This window comes from Arvicola amphibius, chromosome 7 (assembly GCF_903992535.2).
Source record: "Arvicola amphibius chromosome 7, mArvAmp1.2, whole genome shotgun sequence".
Lineage (NCBI taxonomy): Eukaryota > Metazoa > Chordata > Mammalia > Rodentia > Cricetidae > Arvicola > Arvicola amphibius.
In genome coordinates this window covers 130,598,439-130,614,780 of record NC_052053.1, presented here as the reverse complement: position 1 = coordinate 130,614,780, position 16,342 = coordinate 130,598,439, and the positions used below count along the sequence as shown (strand labels likewise).

The following is a 16,342-nucleotide window of genomic DNA, read 5'->3' as shown; positions in this document are numbered from 1 at the left end:
ATAATGTAATTAGTATATTGATATAAGTATCAGAAATAGCTGTGTATTTTATCAGTTATTGTTGGCTTATTACTTTGTCTCTAGGATTAATTATAATTTGTCGATGCATAATTTATTTATTCATTTTGATTGAGACAAGTTCTCACTACATAGTTCTGGCTATCTGGGAACTCACAATGTAGACCGTGTTGGATTTGAATTAACAGAGATCTTCCTCCCTCTTTCTTCTAAGTGCTGGGATGAATGGTATGCACCATGCCTGAATGTGTATTAATAATTTACGAGGACAGCAGTGGTCATGCATGCTTTTAACTGCAGCACTCAGGAGATGGAAGCCAGTGGATCTCTGAATTTGCGGCCAGCCTAGTCTACAGAGTGAGTTCCAAGACAGCCATACAGTGGCTATACAGAGAAACCCCACTGTTGTAGGATATCATCTGAAGATTTATTACATTTGGTTATGCTGTGGAACATTTGTTTGATGCTGCAAATATGTGTTGCATTCTTTTATGTTGCATTTGTTTAACTCTCTGAGGCTGTGTTATTTTGCCTGTCTAAAACACCTGATGGGTCTAATAAAGAGCTGAATGGCCAATAGCAAGGCGGGAGAAAGGATAGGTGGGGCTGGCAGGCAGAAAGAATAAATAGGAGGAGAAATCTGGGGTGGAGTAAGATCAAGCAATGAGAAAAGATAAAGAAAAAGACACCAGGGGTCGGCCACCCAGCCACCTAGCTACACAGCCAGTCACAGACTAAGAGGTAAAGAAAGGTATATAGAATAGAGAAAGATAAAAGCCCAGAGGCAAAAGATAGATGGGATAAATTGAATTAAGAGCAGCTGGCTAAGTCAGGTGGTGGTGGCTCATGCCTTTCATGTCAGCACTTGGGAGACAGAGGCAGGTGGATTTCTCTGAGTTCAAGCCTGGTTTATACAGCAGAGTTCCAGGATGGGCTCCAAAGCTACACAGAGAAAGCCTATTTCAAAACAACAGTAACAACAAACAAAACAAAAGAACAGCTGGAAATAAGATAGAAATAAGCCAAACTAAGGTCAGGCATTCACAAAAAAGAATAAGCCTCCATGTGTATTTATTTGGGAGCAGACTGGTAGGTCCCCAAAAGAGTCAAAGAGTAAAACAAAAACACCCTACCTCAAAACAAACAAATAAAAAACCTGAAATAGCCCATAATTTATGAGAAAGCCTAAAGTTATGAATAGTAAGGCCCATATAAATATTTTATAACCTCAATAATTTGCTGTTATATTAAATTTAAAAACCAATTTAGAAAAAAATTCAGCTAAGTAACCCAGTTCTCAGAAAATAGTCAACTACTCGACTCAAGTTTACTACTTATTTAAGGTTTCTAAATATGTCCCCAAAATATGCTACTGTGTTAATATCAGACCAAAGAATGGATGACTAGTAAACCTCATGGCTAATTTAAAATTTAGAATATGTTGATTAAGGATTTTCATAACATAAAAAGACATTGAGTGAATTGAGGTTGGTTGTTTTTCTTTGCTCTGTTCTATTACTGTAGAGGAAATAATCTTCCAGTTTTAAAAAGAGACATAAAGCTAAAGCAAAAATAATAATAATGTGGATCACCAGTTGTGGATAAACAGGAGTTATTTAATTTTTTCTCGTATATAACTCAGATTAAAAGAATCCACAGTAGAGGATAGAGAGATGGTCAGCTAAGAGCTCTTGCTGGTCTTCTAGGTGGACCCAAGTATGGCTGTCAACACCACATCAGGCAGTGCACAATTACCTGGAGCTTCAGCTCCAGGGCATCCAACACCTTTCTTCGATGGGTACCCACAGACATGTGGCATCATTGTACTGAGAAACACACACATACACACCCACACACACAAACACACACAAGTTGATTGGGCACGTACCTCATCATAAAGCACTAGCCTAGCATATGGTTGACACTCGTTTCCATTCCTAGCACCCTTGTCCTCCCAAAAGAATCCACAAAGTAAATAGAGTGTGTTATACCTATATAATCCTAAAGCATGACTAATCAGAATTAAGTAAGATTTTTATTTGTTTTGTTTTGTTTTTATTTTTCAAGATAGGGTTTCTCTGTAGCTTTGGAGCATGTCCTGGAACTCACTATGTAGTCCAGGCTGGCCTCAAACTCACAGAGATCTGCCTGCCTCTGCCTCCTAAATGCTGGGATTAAAGGCGTGTATCACCACCGCCCAAGTAAGAAAGATTTTTAAATAGACTAAGGACACTTGAGACTCTTGAAAACATGAATGTGGCAACTGTAATTCAATGGAGTTTTTACTCAACTTCCATTATCATTGCATGGAGCAAAGCATTAGGGATTAATGTTTAAATTCTTAAAAGTATATGTCTCAGTGACACAGAAAACACAAAGCAATTCTTTTTTTTAAGTCAATTGGAAACGCATTGGGTGCTTGCAATGTAGTCTACATTGTTTGGTTTTCTTTTTTCTTCTTCTTTCTGGTAATAAGCAAGACAATAACTATCTTCTGAAGCAGCCTGTGAACTGTACTGTAGAAGTATTATTAAATAAATGAGGTGCTCAGCAATCATGCTGCTTCTAAGGCAGCGTCTGTGCAGTGCATGAGCACTCGGCCAAGCAGCAGTGATGAGAATGGATGTGTTTTACTCTCCATTTCAAGGTCGAGAAGACCCTGAGATTCTGCTTCCAAACAAGAGCAGCAACAGGTTCAGTGTACCTCATGGAATTAAAGTATCAAGTTGCACACTGGGGACAAGAGTTTAAGATGCCTATTTAACATAACAAAGTAGACCTGGCCTCTAGGTTCTCTCAGAATCCCTCAGTCTCTACCAGTTACTTGGTATGGCTGGCATATCCCATCCCCAACCATGAGCTTTCCACCCTAGGGACTTCCCCCAGAGGCTCTTCCCTATAAAATCTGGACATTTTGGTTACCTGCTCTTTTCGTACCTTTGCCCTCTTGGCTGCTGTACCTGGTCCCCTTCTCTTGCCTCTCTCCCCTTCTCTCCTCTCTGCCTTCTCCTCCTCTTTTCCCCACATGGCCCCTCTCAGCCTGTTCATGTCCATGCTCAACTCTCCCAGATGTCTCTGCCTCTGGCTATGCTTCTCAACATATTTATAGAATAATTTCTCCTCCACCTTACCTGGGACCAGTCATGTTCTTTCCCTTTTTATTTCTTTTTCCATCCATGCAGTGCTGTATTATGCCCAGGTTACAGAGTTCCCCAAAAACCCACAAGGAGTCCAGTATGTAAAAGCAAAGAGTCTTTATTCAAGTTTGAACTGGGACTCCGTGTATCCAATGTATTGGCATGGTCAGAGAGCCTTGAGTTCGGTTAGGGTGGGAATTTTTATCATAGCAAAAGCTTGGGTGAAGGATTTCTAATGTTCAGGACCCCTGATTGGCTGGCATTTGTCTAATGCTGTCCTGGTGAAATGGGATGGGTGTTTGCTAGTCTAAGGAACATCAGGTGATCCTATCTACAATGGTTGGAATGTTAGGTATTTCCTTTGGAACATTACATGCTTTCACCCCTGCCCCCCCTACTGGTTTGTTTCTGGATGATGCCTGGTGGTCTCTGTTGAGTCTGTCATGGCTGGGCACTATAGTTAAGTGGCATAAATGAGTTCCATCCCCAGAAACTTGGCTGCTCAGAACCAAGCTGCTGGTCTCACTCTCCTAAGGTGTGTATAGATCATTTGATTCTGCTGGCTTTTGCCACCCATCGAATTTGATTCTGGAGTCCACCTCATCAGCCACTTATTCCTTCCACCTTATCTAACCATCTGTCTCTGCTCACCTACTCAGTAAGTGTCCTCTCTCCCTTCTGTGGCCTTCGGTGCTCCCACCATGTAGGCAACTCTACTTACTAAGACACTTGTTTCCCCTCTACCTCCTTTAACTTCTCGTCTGCCCCCCTTTTACTGGTTGAGTTTCACTCTGGAGCGCTCTGCTTTGTCCACTTTTACTACAAAAGCCATACTGATGTGCCGGGAAGCATCTTCTTGACCTACCAGATCCCCCATTACATGGAAAGAGGTGTCTCTCCTCCATGATTCGGGACATTTCTCTCTGACAAGTCTACTAGTCTGCTTGGGGATGCTCTGGATTGAAATTGTTACCATAACACTTACCTGTTCTCCCAGGTCCTTCCTGAAACTTCGTTACCTCTCCCTAGGAGCTACCTATTAAATTTTCCACAGCTTCTTCTACTTGCTACTGGGTCTGCAACCCCTTCCTTTGCCCCATCCCCTTGGAGTTACCTGTTCTATCTCTCCTTGGGTCATCTGTTATGAAATATTACTTTAACTATACAAAGATGTGTTATATTTGTTTATGCTGCATTTTTAACAATGTAAAGATGTGTTGCCTGCCTTAGGCAACTGATTGGTCTAAAACAAAGCTGAATGACCCAAAGCTAGGCAGGACCGGCAAGCAGACAGAATAAGTAGAAGGAGGAGTCTAGGCTTGAGAGAGAGAGAACAGAAAAAAAGAGAAGAAAGAGAGAGAGAGAGACACCTGGGGCCAGCAAGCCAGACAGGTAGCTGCCAGACAGATAGACATGGAGTAGGACATACAGAATGAAAGGAAGATAGAAAGCCCTAAGGCAAAATGTAGATGAAGAGAAACAGGTTAATTTAAGTTATAAGAGCTAGTAGGACAAACATAAGATACAGCCAAGTATTCATAACTAATATTAAGTCTCCATGTCTTTATTTGGGAGCTGGTTGGCAGCCAAAAGAAAGCCTACTATAGTAATCCTGGACTTGTGAACACCCCTTGGGTGGAGTCCCTGCTTGTTCCCCCTTGTCCCTTACAGCTACACTGTTCTCTGTCACTTAGTTGCCTAACCCTTACTATGGCAAAGTTCTTATGGTGACCCTTCTTCCTTTACTCTCTGGAGTCAATTCCTTTCTTGGACTTCAGAGATTTTCTCAGAGCGTTTCTGTCTTACTGAAAACAGACTGGCCTTGGGTATAGTTCAGTGGCCAATGATGGCATGCTCAAGTTCCAAATGCTTGCAGATTATAACAGCTTCTGCCAGCACATGCAAAAGATCCCAAGGTCTCTTCTCTCTGAGGTTCTACAACTTTCCACTCTTAATTCTTTGATTTCTGAGGTTTCTCTGTGCTTTGCTCTCAAGAAATCTTTTAAGACTCCCGTGTAAACAGTCTTTATCTCGGGATTTGTAAATTCATTGAGTGTGGTTAAAGAGTCTGTAAAATATGCAACAAAATTTGGCTTAAAACTTATACCTAGGGAGAGATGGCTCAGTGGTTAAGAGCGCTAGTTGTTCTTCCAGAGGTCCTGAGTTCAATTCCTAGCAACCACATAGTGCTTCACAACTACCTGTAATAAGATCTGGTGCCAACTTCTGGCCTGCAGGGATGCATGCAGGCAGAACATTGTAAACATAATAATTAAATCTTTTAAAAAAAACCTTATATCTAAAGGCTTACTACCAGCACTCGGGAGGCAGAGGCAGGCGGATCTCTGTGAGTTCGAGACCAGCCTGGTCTATAAGAGCTAGCTCCAGGACAGGCTCTAAAGCTGCCGAGAAACCCTGTCTCGAAAAACCAAAAAAAAAAAAAAAAAAAAAAAAAAAAAAGGCTTACTATATACGTGATTCAACTCTTGTCTAGACTGTACTGTATATGTAACTTAGAGTCAAATCTTATTTAGGACAATAGTTAAATAGCAACCATGTGGCTCTCCTCCATCTTAACTGATGACCTCATCAAGGCGAAAGCAGACACATGCCTTGTAGTCATCTTTTCTAAGGTTAAAAAGTACATGCCATGTGACTTTACTACCTCAAGATGATCGCATGCTATAAAGCAACAGTTATAGGCAGAACTTCTTAATAATACTGAGCCCTCTGATTATCATTGATCCTCTTTTTTAAAAAAAAATATTTATTTATTTATTTATTTATTTATTTATTTATTTATTTATTTATTATGTATACAGCTAGCCAGAAGAGGGCACCAGACCTCATTACAGATGGTTGTGAGCCACCATGTGGTTGCTGGGAATAGAACTCAGGACCTTTGGAAGAGCAGGCAATGCTTTTAACCACTGAGCCATCTCTCCAGCCCCCCATCCTCTTTTTTTAGGCTAAGAAAGCAACAAGTCTCCAACATAATAGTATGGATTTTTGTATGATTATAAAAATTTAAGGTTTTATTTGCTGCAATATACTATGTATGTGATTCAACTCTGGTTTAGAATATACTGTATATGGTGATAAAATTTTTAAGATTACAAAGGTCTACTCAGATTAACAAAAGCTGACTTAATATGTCTAACGGTTCAGCACCAAGCTTCTAGAAAATTTATATAAATAACAACATATGTTTGGAAAATATGGTAAATAAAAAAATTCATAAATTCCTAAGGTCTACTCAGGTTCACAGTGATATTTGTTTACCTTCATTTGTCTTGGTAACTTTGTTAAGCTTTAGCTATTTGGATGAACTAAGTCATACAAAAAACATGATATTCTATAGTAGTATGATATAAAAAGATCAGTAAAGTTGCCAATTTTTCTATGGACTAAATTTTACTGCATTTATGGTTCATTTTGATGCTAAAGGATCCTCAATTAAACCTTCAGCTTAAATTTTAAGGCTCGCTCTCAACAGGGATAAGGTTGTAAATTTCTAGTCGTATAGAAGCTGCTAACAACCTGTTAAAGATAATTAAGACATACGAGTTAATGTGTTTTCAAGGTTAAGCTTAAAATCGGGTACACTTAATAGATACATGGTCCTCAAAGTCTTCAGAGATCTGCTGAATATGGCAGTGTTTTAAAAAGTTTTCCATATTAGACAGAATTGCCCCTCTTCTAGTGAGAATCCTTACAGATGCCAAAGAAGATAAACGGGCACAAGGACACCACCTGAATTGTGGTAACACTAACCACTGGGCAAACTGCCGCATGCCTCACCCACTACCAGGGCTCTGTACAAACTGTGGACACTTTTGGGTTTATTGCCTGTTTGATTTAGGGTTCCTATTGCTGTGAAGAGACACCATGACTTTGGCAACTCTTACAAAGGAGTTGTGGTGTAGGAATCCTACTGCCAGTAGCCTTTAAGTTACCTGCCCACTTGGGCATGGCCTCTTATACTATTTATGCCAATGTAAAGCTCACCTCTGGTCTCTCTTTTCTGGCTGCGGGATTCGGTTGCTGTTTCCCATTCCCACAGAGGATTGTGATCTGTGAGTCTACCCCTAAATACAAAACCCTCTATTATTCTCAATTCTGAGCTAGTGTGGGATTTCTTTTAAGTATCCTTCTTCAGAGTTGTAATTTACAATTTACAAAGGATTAAATTTATTTAATTAATTTTTACAATCAAACTCTTAGGAAGGAGTTTAGTTGGGGCATCTTTGTTGTTATCTATGTCAATTCCATCCCATACCATCCTATCCCCACTGGACCAACCTCTTGTTTAATTGGAGTCTCTCTACTATGAGGGCCTAACACAGTCTGTAAGTTGGCTCTGTCATCAGAAGTGGCCCCCAAGATATGTTCTTGGAATTAGGTCAGTAAGCACTGGCAGGATCAAACTTACCTTGGAGCAATTATTTCAGCTGCTGATAAGAATAACTGCACCTACATCCTACCCAGGACAGTAACCTTGTTCTCTTTGGTAGACTTCTGTAATTATCAAGGTTACTGTCCTGGATAGAATATAGGTGCAGCTATTTTCTGTTTGGTTTTCTGAGACCAGGTTTCTCCGTGTATGCCTGGCTGTTCTGGAACTTGCCCTATAGACCAGGCCTCTAACTCAGAGAAAGCCCTGCCTCTGCCTCTTGAGTGCTGAGATTAAAGGCCTGTGCCACCACTACCTGGCTCCATTTAAGTCTCTTACATTCTCCCATCTTTAGAATTAATTTTGAATTCTGAGTGTCAAGACACTATGCACTTATAGTAATGCACTATTTACACTTGAGAATGATAAAGCTAGAAAAGATAAAAGTACAATTTGGGAGGAGTAAAAAAAAAAACAATTTTGTTGTTTGTTGTCTGTTCAGTTTTCTGTAAACACTGTTTATTTTTGTACATTGTAATAACACGGCTAACATTTTGTACAATTAGAAAGTAAAAATTTAAGTATAAAATAAAAATCTAGTTTCTTTAAAAAAAAAAAAACCAACCCCCCCCTAAAAAAAAAAAAAAAAAAAAAAAAACAAAAAAAAAAAAATTGTTCTGGATTTCTTTTCTCTTTTGGCTTGTTAGAGGAAGCCAAATGAAAGTTTCCCCGTGTGCAAGCAAAACAAAAATAAAATTCCCCCTTTCCCCCACCAACACACCAAAGAGCAGTCCAGTCTCGGTCCCTGACCTACAACTACTGGGAGAAGCTGAACACAGCTTCCTGTGGTTTGCTGCTTTTTCTTGCCCTTTTAGCCCTGAACATGAAGCCGGGCTTAGACTTTAAAACCTCTAAGACTGTAACTGGCAGCCGGCGGGCTCAGTGTAGCCGCTGACATAAACCAACTCCTGGCTGCCAGTCAACCCTGAGCCGCGCTCCGGGGGCGGGATTTCCGTAGAGGGCGGAGTCTCCCGCTGCCGCCTAGCTGGGGGTGGGACCTGGGCCAGCCTCGGCGGTGGGCGTGGCGACCCGCGCGCGCGGGGTGGGTGGGCGTGGCGTGCCGCGGCGGAGGGCGTGGCGTGCCGCGGGGACTTCCCCTGGGCTGAGCTGCGCAGCGGGTGCGCCGGGCATGGGCTGGCGGGTCGGGGCGGCGAGGCATGCGGGTGGACTCCGGCAGACCCTCGGTGTCCCGGCCGGGGTCTCGGATCCCGAGGCTGGCCTGAGACACGGAGGCGTTGCTGGGAGGCGGGGAGCCGCTCGGCCGCTACTCGCGCGACCGCGGCGAGCATGCGTGCGTGCGCGTGTTCCAAGCGAGGCCGCGCGGCTGTCCTCTCTGTCCTCCTCTCTCTCCCTCAGTTAGGGAACCCGAGTCCCGGTCCGGGCGGGGTGGCGACCTCTCCCCGCCGCCCAGGGGTGCTCAGAGAGCAGCCGGGAGGTACCGCTGCTCCTGGAGTCACGGTGGGCAGCTGGTGGGAGCTGCTCAGGCTCGAGCCACAGGATTTTAAAGGACCTGTCTCTGTCGTTTTACTTTTAGGATTTTGGCCAAATTGGGCGAGGGTACAATATTACCACTTACCCCTTCTCACCGAGGAAGAGCGGGAGAAAGGGTAAGTAAGTATCGCCAGGGGCGGAAGGAGCCAAGACTGTGTTCTTCGAGACCTGAAACTGCTCATGGGAACTTGGGTCCAAATTCCACTTTTTAATCAGAAATTGGAGGTCCACCTCCGAAGGTCACTGTTCCCAAGACCAAGCGTTTCTTCAGGTTTCCGAAGTCCATGGAGTGGGCTGGAAGTTTAAACAGCTTTTAAATCCCCTGACAGAAAACTCACTTCCTTTCAGAAGTCTTTAACCTTGCACGTCGATGCTGTAGTCCCCCTGTGGTCACTTGTCTTGCTGGGTAGCATTCACTAGTAGGGTGTTAGGTAATCCAGGCTTTGCTTGGTGATTACTCTTCCAGGGAATCTTTGCATTTTAAAATCTACCAGCAGGGGTGAAAAAGCACATATGATCCCATAAAGACAATGCAATTTCATATACTGGACACTCTTTCGAGATCTTTCAGAATTACAGAAGAAAGAATTTGTTCTCAAGCATCCCGTGCTTTTCTAAGAAGTTACGTTGAAGTCCTGGGAAGTTTACAAGACACTCAGTGCCGTCTCTTTTCATTGGTTCTTCCCTGAGACGTTTCTGTTCTTTCTCCTATATACCACTTCCCTAGTCTCTATGTGGTGATGGGATACACGGCTTCTCTCAGGTTGGAAACCTCCCGGGATTATATATGTCACTGTTAACTGATACCCAAAATCCAGTAAGTTAGCTAGAACAGTAAACACAAGCCTGTATATTTAAACAGGAAAGCTAGACTTACCCTCAGTGGCCGTCCTGGCACATGCCTGACTTCCTTGTTAAGTTGTGGATGTTCACACAATTCATGAGGAACTGGGAGATGGTTGTTTATTAACGAGGGGCTCTGTTTATGATGTCCTTTCAGCGTGTGTTGAATGAACACTGATTAAAATGGCATCTGGAGAATGGTTGGTGACAGCTCCAGACTTTGGTCCCAGCACAGCTGAGTGCATTTCTGTGAGTTTGAGGCCAGCCTAGGGAGTTCTAGTCCACCCAGGATCACACAGTGAGACCCCATCTCAAAGACAAAACAAACAAAATCCCATAAATGAGACTGTGGAGTTGGCCTTTTTTGGGGGGTGGGGGTGGGGGAATGGACCTCTTTTCTGTGGAGGTTTTGAATAATTACGTGTAAATGGGCAAGAACTCCACCCTGCTGCTGTCTTAGTGGCTTGCGGATCTGTAGTTTTGAGGGAGAACAGGGCTGTCTGCCCACTTTTCTGGTAGATCTCAGCTGTGTTTTCCGTCATGCCGAGTGTTACGGTCATTCTCCAGTGCCGTGGATTGGCAGTAACATTTTGAGTTGTCCTATAAGAAGGCTTAGTTTTAGAAAACAGGGAGACAGCCAAGGGCGGTGTACTTAGGAGAGTAATCCAGAAGCAGGCCTGCTGTGGATTTCGGTACATTTATCCCCATTGCTTTATTGGCATGAGCATAGGTTGAGATCAAAATTAAGTTATTTAACTGTTACTTAGGGTTAACTCATAGGAGTATGAAAGTAAAAACTAATATAAATCCACCTCAAATTTTTAATATTTTGGTATTTATCTTTTCAAGGTTTTATACCATGTATAGACATGAAACCCACAGTTACATGTTAATTGGTCATACAGCGGAGGTATTTATCTGCATGAAACATATACAGTGTAATATATGCATTATATGTATGTTAGCATTCTTGGTAAAACTGCATTTTTTTCCTTTTCTTCTCTTTTGGCTGTTTGCCGTCAGTCCCGGCTCTCCCTAAAATCCTCATGTAGATGTGTCATGCCTTTTATAGTATTTTATTTTTCTGAGGTGCTGGAGGTCAAACCCAGGCCCTGGACTCTGCTCAGCAGCTCCTCCACCAAAGAGCTTCAGCCCAGCCTCCACACCGTCTCACTATGTGACTCCGGCTGGTCCTGAACTGGGAACCTTCCTGTTTCTGGCTCCTGAGTGCTGGGATTACAGCAGTGTGCCACCACGCCTGGCGTAGTATCTGTAATCTTAGACGTAGCCTTGCATCCTATTGACTCTGCTGTCACTGGGGCCCCGTTACAACTTCCCTGCTGCTTGATCTGGGTGCTATCTACATAGAGCAATGAGGACCTAAAAAGGAAGACCGCACAAAACAGTGCCTGACATGCACCTGTGTGCTCGCTGTCCTGTTTCTCTGATTGTCGCCATTTTCTTTTTTAAACTTGTTTGTATTTTGTATGCATTGGTGTTTTGCCTGCATGTATGCCTTATGGAGGTTTTGGATCCCCTGGGATTGGAATTATAGACAGTTGTGGGTGCTGGGAACTGAACGCAGGTCCTCTGGAAGAGCAGCCATTACTCTTAACTGTTGAGCCATCTCTCCGGCCCTGCCTATCATTTGCTTCTGATCTTCCTCTGCACAGTGCCAGGCAGCCTAGAACCCATTTTCCTGTAAGCGCCAAGTCTTCCTGATTTATGCATCTTCATAATGCATTTGACATGGATCTGCTGCATCTGATCCCAGAATTTCTCAAACAACGATCCACACCTAGTGTGGCTTGATTTTGCTTTCAGATTCTCTACAGTCCTGCCTAGGGGTGCCAGCTCGAGAAACAAGGGAAAGGGTTTCTGTCCTGTGTTTAAAGAGCCCTGCCACCATTCCCTAGGTGAGACGGACAGCCTGTCACATTTATCTGAGTGCTCCAAGTTAGGATTTCTATTCCAGAAACATCTTTGACATAGAAGCATTATAATAAAAATGCTGATGCTTCATGTCCATTCTGTCATGATTTTGCCAAGTTGTGGGTCTAATATTCAGCCGAGCTGTATATTTAGTGTGTCCGGTATCACGTTTGGAGCTGAGAAAGACAAGTCCACAGACAGACATCTGGTTTTGCTTTGTTAATGAGTACACTTTGTCAGTAGATTATTGGCGCGTCAGCTGTACTGCTGTGGTTGGTGGCATTTCTGTGGAGCGCTGGTCTGCAGGGCCCAGCCAGTGTGATGTTTTATTCAGATGACAGCACTGGTCACACGTGCACATTTTCCCAGGTGTTCTTACAAGTTAGCAAGGGAAATAGTTCCTGTTCTTGGCGAGTTTTTCTACTGAGTTTTTGTAGAAGGAAAACTGTTTTAAAGAAAAGCCAAACCTAGAACACTAGAGCTCAGGGTCCTGGCTCCTGCCTGGAATCCCCAGCACCAAGGAGGCAGAGGCTAATTCTGAGTTCTAGTCTAGCCTAGTCTAAATAAGATTTTTTTTTTTAATTTTAAAAAGGAACCTGATAAGTTTTTAAAAGTCCATTTTCTTTTTTGCCTTTTTTCTTTCTCTCTCTCTCTCTCTCTCTCTCTCTCTCTCTCTCTCTCTCTCTCTCTCTTTCTTTTTTGGAGACAGGATTTCGTAGGTTTCCTTGGATGTCCTTGAACTTGCTCTGTAGATCAGGCTGGCCTGTAACTCAAGAATCCACCTGCCTTTGTCTTCTGAGTTAAAAAGCCCATTTTCGAGTCTATTTTCTCTCATGTTAGCAAACAAACTCACAGAGAAAGAATAACAAGTAGCATTTGGATTTCCAGGTTAAAGTAGCAAAGCCTTTTAAACCATCATATGCTGTTAGAGGTGATGCATACTCCTAGAGATTCTTCAATCTCTCCACCTGCGTTCCTTTTTGTCTAACAAATTTTTAAATAACCCTTGGCATATAGAATATATAAAGTAGGTATATAAATCAAACAAGTACTTATAATAAGCCATGAAGCAATTCTTTTAAAAGTAGTTGTTTGGTATATGAATACCTTCACCATTTATTACAGAAGAGAAATTTGCATGGTAATGAAATAGATGTTCTCATTTATTTACATACAGAATTAAACCTTTCCTGGAGACTAGATACTTCAGGACCTAGAACATCTTCAGCATTTTTCATAATGGGTCCATATTCCATATTCATCAGTGCCAAGAATGCTGCTTCATATAAATATGTAGTAAAAAATGGCAGAAATGTGTTTAGGGTCTTCTCTGTGTTTACATCCAGACAACATGAGAGCCAGGGCTTGAAGCTTCAGTGGGCGGAGCTTCCAATAGCATCTGGATTTGGTGGTGGGAGCTGAGAAAGGGAATACAGAGTATCCTCAGGGGGACCAGTGGGGAGCAGACAGGGAGGAGCCAGGCTCAGTCCAAGCAAACAGCTTAATGAGATGGATTGTTTTATGGGGGATGAGTGGGAATCACAGAAAGAGTCGTGTCTGTGCTAGCCTCTTTTGTGAGTGGTTTTATTGGGAATTCTTGTTCTTTTTCTTTTTGAAAGAGAGGTCTCACTATGTGGTCCTGGCTGTTCTGGAACTCATCCTGTAGATCAGGCTGGCCTTGAACTCACAGAGATCTGCTTGCATCTGCTTCTCAAGTGCTGGGATAAAAGGAATGTGCTGCGCCACCGTGCCCAGCTGTATCCGGAACTCTTAGGTCCTTATTTGCCACTTCTTTCAATAATAAGTTTTTCTTTGTTACATTGGTAATAAGCGAGCAACCATGTTTTTCTATTTCTTTGTAACTAAATGGAATCAGAAATAGATGCTTATACTTAGGCTTTTATGTGCTAAGTTCAGTTGATTTCCTTACTCCTTTGTTGACCTATTAGTTATCATTTATCCCTTCTACTCTCTTCCACTGGTTAAAAGCTGTATATGTCCAGTTAGTGCTGTGGATGGAAAGATGAGAAGTAGAAGCTTTAGCTAAGGAGCTTGTAGTGTAGTAAGATGTGGGGTGTCTATACAGATAGTATGCTGTAACAGAGCTTGGTGCATGTGCAAAGGGACCAAGCAGGATTCCATTCCGACCGTGATTGAAATGCTAAGAACAGTGTCAGTAGCGGTTGTCTTTGGACTCAAACCTGAAAACGGAAATGAGCTTGGCATGGTGGTGCACACCTTTAATTCCAGCTCTTGGGAGGCAGAGGAAAGCAGATCTCTAAGTTTGAGGTCAGTCTGGTCTACAGAGCAAGTTCCCGGATGGCTAGGACTATGTAAAGAAACCCTATCTCAAACAAATAGCTCCCTGCCCTCCCCCACCAACAAAGGAAAGAAAGCTGAGACAGCTTGATAGGCAACAGAGATCACTCATTACCAGAAGCAACAGCATGAGTGGTTGTGGTCACAGAATGGCCTGGGAGCTCTGTGCATGGGAAGGGCTAGGCAGGTGTGACAGCAGATGAGACTGGGTAATTTCAGGGTTTGTATCCACATCTACTAGTGAGTCACTGAAGAACTGTGAATGCCACAAAGGACACCGAGAAAGCAGCATGCTAAGACTTGGAGGCTGGGAACTGGGAAGACTCGGGGCCAGTAGGAGATAGCAGTCTCGACAGAGAAGCGAGAGTGTTTAGGAAAAGTATCCGGGAAGCAGGAGCTTGCCTGGCGTTTGTGATTGAACGTAAAAGGAATAGGAGAGGGCATGTGCTGTAGATGTGGTCAGAGAGGATCTGTGTGTGATATAGATGCTCCCTAGGGTAGAGAGGGCAAGAGAAGAGAGGCAGGAATGAGGCAGTGGTGTAGAGTTGTACTTTCCCAGTGTTGTGGTTAAAGGACTTGTGGGCATATCCCTGGGGAGCTGATGGTGCACAGAAGCTAATTTAGATAGAGGATCCGGGGCTATCACAGGAGACTAAGGAGGCCAGAGAAAGCTTTTTGAGTTCTTGCCATGTGAGAGTGTAGGACCCAGCCATGACAAGCTCAATAGAGGCCCGAGTCTCAGTAGTTTTCCTTACGGCAATACCTGGTTGCAAGAAAGAGCATAAGCTGAGACTACCCAGGCACCACCCCGGGACAGACCATCCACAGGAAATGCCTAACATTCCAACTGTTGTAGATAGGATCACCTGCCAGCACACATTCGTGGCTTTTCACCAGGACACCCGTAGACAACTGCCAGCCTAAAGATAGGGGTCCTAAATCTTAGACATCCCTCATCCCCATCTTTGCTACTTACTATAAAAACCATATTCTAACTGAGCTCAGGGCTCTCTGATCCCGTCAATACATTGGACACACAGAGAGACCGAATTTGCAAACTTGTGTGAGAATAAAGGCTCTTTGCTTTTACTTACAGGCTCAGTCTCCTGATTGGTTTTGAGGGGCCTCCATGATCTGCGCATAACAGAGAGTAATTGAAAGCCCAGGAAAGGATAAAAGTGTTCAGATGAAATATATAGCTACAGAATTAAAAACAGTAGTTGAATACAATAAGCCTTAGAGAGTGTTAAAACTGGAGGATAAGCCAATAAAGATGAAGGATGCTAATAAGAAGTGGCCAGAGAGGTCAAGAGACCTGTTAACTTTCACTCATTGAGTAACCCCCCCCCCCCCAGTACAGTACAATACAATACAGTTGCTAACTTCAGCCCTTAGGTGAACATTGGCTGTCTAGACTTGTTTATTTTCATTTTTTGCTACATTTTATTCTTTGACTTAACCTCCCCATTTCTGTCCTGCTACTCTGTTAACATTGTTTTGTTTCTCTCTGTATTTAAGATTCCACATGTAAATGAGATCATGCAATAAGGAGTAATTCTTTTTTGTTTCTGTCTTATTTTAATTAGGATAATGAATTAACCCAAATTCAACCGTATTATGGCAAATGACAGGAGTTTCATTTTCTTTGTTATGAGACAGGGTCTTGCTATGTATCCTAAGCTTTAAACTCATGATTCATTTCCCTCAGCTTCCCAGGTGCTGGGGTTATAGGTATATTCTGTTTAGAACCCCTCTCTTCCCTTCACTTCTAAACACTGAATAATATTTCATTGTATGTTTATATCACACTTTCCTTATCCATTCTCATGTTAGCAAATGCTTAGGTTGTTTCCCTATGTTCACAGCTGTTAGGATGTGGGTACTTAGATAAGAGACAGTGTTGGCCAAGGTGTGGAAAAAAGGGAACATTGTACAGCTATTTTTGAAACAGCATGAGGTTCTAAAGACATTAAAAATAGAAAGTATTTGAACCCAGCGGTCCCCATTCAGGACCAAAGAAAGGAAGTCACCAACATGCAAGGAGGCTGGCTGCACTATCTGAGAGTTCTCCAAGGTTTCTCGTGAATGTTTTTAAAGAGAGAGACAGGGTTATTCTGAGAGGAAGGAGCCCATGGAGAGGAAAGGATGA

General features: G+C 42.8%; 1 protein-coding gene across 4 annotated transcripts in view; it reads left to right on the top strand.

Annotated features, from left to right (window-relative positions):
• Positions 1 to 8,664: 8,664 nt before the first annotated feature.
• Positions 8,665 to 16,342, top strand: part of Immp2l (inner mitochondrial membrane peptidase subunit 2) — an 811,392-nt gene continuing 803,714 nt past the window's right edge. The window contains exons 1-2 of one of the 4 annotated variants that reach the window (XM_038337160.1): positions 8,665 to 8,726; positions 9,143 to 9,215. The gene's annotated coding sequence lies outside the window, so the exon portion shown is untranslated. Of the gene's footprint in view, positions 8,727 to 8,936; positions 9,044 to 9,142; positions 9,220 to 16,342 lie in introns of those variants that run through there. The other 3 variants (XM_038337162.1, XM_038337163.1, XM_038337161.1) reach the window with 3 other exon arrangements.